Raw genomic sequence first — 5,914 nt, forward strand, 5'->3', positions numbered from 1 at the left:
AAAAAATCTGTGTAATTGTATTCAACCCCCCCTTCTACAATTACTTTCTGTTTATTGCCTTACCCTTCGGGACTAACAAAATCTCTTTGTTAGCAACCTTCTCAAGTCTACTTTCCATAACATTCAAATTGACGTGCATTCAAAGGGCTTATCTCTAAGATCACGACACTTTAACACTTTTTAAAGTGATCAACTTGTCAAGAAGTATCTTGAATTTATAAGACTTGAAATAAAATAGCAGAACATCATTGTAAAAAACATCCACTTTCTTTTGGTTTAAAAATTTCACTATTTGTTTCACACCCAAGCTAAGAGATTTAACTATTCATATTTGAAATAAATATAATGAGAATGCAAAGAACAAAAAGTAAATGCATAAAAACAAATGATTGAAATTAAAGAACTGAAAATAAATGACAAAATGTAAAGATAGAAAGTGTAAGAAAGTAAAGAGCAATGTTGCAGCAACGTGTAACAAAGAACAAAGTTCAAGAAAATATGAGAATTTATATATTAAAATAAAAGCACAAATTAAAGACTAAAATATAAACCACAATCAAATTAGATTTCATTATGGATCTTGCAAAACATAAACCGCAACACCTCTATTTATACTAAGCCTAGAGGAGGACTGTGAAAAAGTTTCAGGGGTCTTTAAAATGTGCTTAGCAAGCTACAAAAAATTGACTTTGAGCATTTCCCCTTGGTCTCCAAGTTCGAACTCTTATTTCCACCCTCCTGTCTAGTGTTGCAGCATCGTCACAACAGATCTGCCCAAAAAGTGCAAATTGGTCATCTATTATCTTAATACATGTAAATCATAACATTTAGCTCCAAAAACAATAAATGGAGAATAAGGTAATAAAAGACTCAAATCCAGGATGTAAAAAAGAAAATAAGCTAATTCTAAGTAAAGAAATGGGTGTTCAAACACTAAATAATCAGTGCATATCAAGTATATAAAAGCAAAAGGAAGATTTAGTTATGCTAGACTTCGTTTATTTTGGTTTGGACTATTTTATTATGTTATTATTTTTCAGTAATGTCTTAGTTCGGTATGAGACAAACTAGAGGTGCTACACATTTGGTTTCAATTTTTAGTTGTAAAGACTTCCATTGTCGGTTGTTTTCGGTTTTTGGAGTTTTCCATTGAACTTTATGATGGTTATTATGTTTGCAATGAAAGTCAATACGATGATGTACGTTTTCAAGGGAAAATGAGGGTGTTACATAACTATATATATCATTGTATTTTCACATGTTATTGAATCACATCTTAAAGGAAACGAGTTATCAGTTATATTTCATAAAACCCTAAACTGCTTATTTACCCTAAATTCTAGGTTTGCTATAAATTGATTTTTATTTAATTTTTTATTACTCCTACATTCTACGTTTGTTCTAAATCTAATTGCACTAAATCTGTTTAGTCGATTTTCCTTTGCTCAGACGCTAATATTGATTTTAATTTGGTTAGTTAATTTTAAATTGTAAAACATCGTATTTAATACTAAAAGTTCTGATTGCATAAGGAAACAAAAATGGAAATCTAGAAAAACGAAGATAAGGACTACTAAATCAAATCCTAAAAATTAGAAAGTTTTAGCAAATCAACCAAAAAACCCCTTGTAATGATAGAATTCGGCTAAAAATACGTCCAATGTAAATACAACATTGCGTTTTTCCCAGAATGTCAGGGTCGATTTCATTTGAAAAATGTATTTTATTCCTCAAACTGACAATTAATTTTTAACCAAGTCAAATTGCTTTGACTTCCCAAGTTCCCCCCCCCCCCCCCCCCCCCCCCTTCCGGCGTCAACCAAGATTTTAGGACTTTAAATGTTTACCCACTCAAATTAATTATGAGTCTGTCTGTCACACAGCTTCGACAAGTCAACATCAAGCTTTACTTTTCTTAGGCACGGGGATGGGACGGGGACCTCAATCCTTGTCCCCGTCCCTGATTACCTATTTCTATCTCCGTCCCCTTCTCTATCCCCGTCGGGGAATATAATCACATCCACATCCCCAATGGGGAATGGGGATCCCCAACGTGAAAACGGAGATTTTTTTTTCCAGTTTATGTAATTTATTTTAAATTAAATATATGAGAGACCATACATGTTTAAATCTCAAACATTTTCAATAAACCAAAATGAATTTAATTTAATACAAAAAAAAACCCACAAAAATCATATAAGAATTAATAACCTAAAACCAAAAAAAAAAAAATTCAATAACTTAAAGTCACATGTACCAAATATTGAGTAATATACAAAACTTATCAAGTAATTGTATTTTGATCTGACATCCAAAATATTACATATTAACGTCCAAAAAATAACAGTTTTAGATTATAAAACTAGTTAAGAAATAAGAAATTATGAATTACCGTTTTAATTGAAATAAATAATATATATATATATATATATATATATAATTTATTAATTAATATATATAGGTGGGGAGGGAATACAATACCCATCCCCGTCCCCATTCCCGGTTTGGGACAAATGGAGATCCCCGTCCCCATCTCCAATTTAACGAGAAATCCTCGTTCCTAACTGGGACAAGTGGACCGGGTTCCCAACGGATTGGGGCCTATTCACATGACTTAACTTTTCCTATGTCGACAAGTCCTCGTTCGACATAAGTGGGGTGCACATACAATTTTTTCCACCACATCAGAACCACAATAAGCAAATTGTACATTCTCTATTCTCTCTCTAGTGAATAAATATTCAAATATAATATTTAGATTTAAGATATTTATGGTAATTTTAAAAAAATAAATCTCTTTTTTAAGTTTTAAGAGTTATTTATCAGATAAATGTTTACTGGTAAGAGCACTATATACCTTCATTTACTTTATCTGATAACATCATTGCCTCTCAAAATTGGATAGCTGGTGCACGCTATTAATTACCCGGAAAATGTATATTAATTAAGTAAATACAATATGTAGCCTTTACGGGAGTATATGGTTTTGTGGGAAAGTCGTGCAAAACGAATTAACCACCACAAACTCAATTATTGAAACAAACGATTCAAAACCATTACCACGAAATTGATTTTATGATACATCTAAAATTCGAAAACGTCTTAAAAAAATAATTTATATGACTTAAGTTTATATAATAAAACTAAAAAGCGTTTGACTAAAAAGCGTTACAATAGGTTTATAGCACACTTTTATGCGTTTTAATAAAAAAAAACGTTACAATAGATTTATGAGAGTTACGGTAAACTTACATGCCTATCGTAAACTTATTTTTTAACTAAATAACTGTTATTTTATTTTATAAAAAAAACATGTATTTAAGTATTTACAGTAAATATCATTATGATTTATTGAGAAACACTTTTTTGGTATATTTTCATTCTTTAATGCAATATTAGCATCTGAGAAAGCCATTGAAAACAATTTATTCACCTGTGTCGGTATAAAATAGATCCACGTATATGTCTTATTTGAAAAAAAAAAAAACCTATTTGTTCTTGGTATTTTTGTTTACATCTATTCAGAATTTATACTCAACTATATTGTACAGATATATAGTATCGGGAATTTGGGATGGACAACAGAGACAAAAATGAATATCGTCATTTTAAGTTCTCGACTTTAAATCAAGATGCACATGACAACATCGTACAGATATCTTAACAGTAAATAGTAAAAAATACGCGTTATTTTATTTTCAGATAAGCACCTTGTTATTTTCATGTTCCCTATAAATCCAACAAATAGGATAAAATAATATCGAATATATATATACAACAAATGCGAAAGACAATGTATTTCAAGTCAACATGTTTTGGCTTTTTCATTCAGTCCAAATCTTCTCATTGATTTAATAATTATTTGTTCAAAGAATAAATTTCATTAGTTGATTGAGAAAAAAATATATTTTAAATCTAATAAAAAAAAACTTAGGGGCCGTTATTAAACACTTACATGATAAGTGTTTAGCGGGTAATTTTCCTTACCGGGTGAACATGGTAAATGTCAAAGATCTTATCCGGTAAGAGCAACGATAAAGATGGAGAGTCTTATTCGGTAAGTGAGTGTGACGACTCTTACCCGAGTAAGTGCTTATCGGGTAAATTGTTGCGTACGGTACCATTTTGATGTACTACAATCTTACCTGGTAAAATAAACTATAGCGTTGACTTCTAATGTTAAGCGCTTACCGGGTAAGTATTTAGGTAAACGGCCCCTTAGAATAAAAAAATCAATTAAAATATTATTTGCAATGAACCTTTTTAATTGTTTTGACAAGGGTGATCTGATTCCTATTTTAGATAATGTCCGTTGAAAATCTTCATTTTGTTATATAATATGTGAAATCTGAAACATTCAATTATCTGGTTCATCTAATGACCTAAAAATGATGAATTAGACCAGGTTTCTTCTAGTGTGGCATCAATTTTAAATTTGTAAATGACAACTAAGCCAAAAAAAATGAGTAAGGGCCATTTACCTAGATGCTTATCCGGTAAATACTTATCATTACGAGTAAACACTGTAATTTATTTTACTTGATAAGATTGTAGTACATCAAAATGATATTGTATTCAACAATTTACCCGGTAAGCGCTTATTCAGGTAAGAGTTGTCATCCTCACTTACAGAGTAAGACTCTTCATCTTTGTCATCCTCGTGCGAATTTGTTCATCATTGTCGTTTTCATTGTTTTATTTTTTTCGTGATTTAGAGTGTGATGTTTGTCACTAATTTAGGGTTTGATTAACTTTTCTTTTAAATTTTTTTATCTAAAGTTTGATTTAAGTTTGTATCACAAACTTTTTGAGATAAAGTTGCACTAAATTGTTGCTAGATGATAATATTTTTTTTGCATTGTTTTGTCTTTTGGGTGAATTATATTTTCGGTACATCATCTATAGCTAATTTTCGTTTTTCGCTCCTACAATTCGTAAAGTATACTAGTGGTCCAAATTTCGTGTTTCGGAGCGTAAACTGGTTCGTCCACTTAATGTTGTTAGTCAAAAGGTCCGTTAAGTGTGTCATGTGCCTATCACATGAGGGGAATTTTCGTCTTTTCATACCTAAATTTATTTTCCTAAAAAACTAAAAACATATTAACATTTTATATTAGAGTGAATCACATTTTTGACCACTCGTCTACGACTGTTTGTTGATTTTCGTCCTATAATTCGTGATTTGAAGCCCAAAATGGTCCGTCCCCCGACATTATTTCTACCGCAAACTCTACCCTCTTCGTGAAAACCCCTATTTTTGGAACCTTTGGCCCTCCATCTTTAAAGTCCCCCCCCCCCCCCCCCCCCCCCCCCCCCCCCCCCCCCGGGAAAACCCATGTTTGTGAAACCTTTTTGTTCTCCCGATCTAAAACGATGAACCAAACCGCCACAAGCATCGACCTTGGGTTTCTCAACCATTGTCAAGCACAAAAGGATGAAAACCCATGTTCGTGAAACCTTTATGTTCTCCCCGATCCAAAACAATGAACCACACCATCACAAGCATCGACCTTGGGTTTCTCAACCATTGTCAAACACAAAGGGATGAAAACCCATGTTCTTGAAAACTCGTGTCCAAGAACAGGGGTTCTCATGGAGGGGGTGTGGTTTGCCGGAGAAACAGTTAAAACACTAATCGTAGGGATGAGAACCAAAAAGTAGCCATATAGAAGGGACCAAAAATGTAATTCACTCTATTATCTATACTATATTATAAAACATTTGACAAAAATTCTTAAAAACCATTTTTTATGCATGAAGTACTGTATATTGATGCATATTACTTAAAATTCAATATTACAAGTAAATTATGCATAAGTACAACTTATTAAAGCTCTATGTTTGAATTCGTGTAACTAACTGTGAATAAACATAATCAAATAGAGGATAAACATCTCCTTTTAAAATATAAAAA

Source organism: Cynara cardunculus, assembly GCF_001531365.2.
Source record: "Cynara cardunculus var. scolymus isolate 2C chromosome LG 3, CcrdV1, whole genome shotgun sequence".
Lineage (NCBI taxonomy): Eukaryota > Viridiplantae > Streptophyta > Magnoliopsida > Asterales > Asteraceae > Cynara > Cynara cardunculus.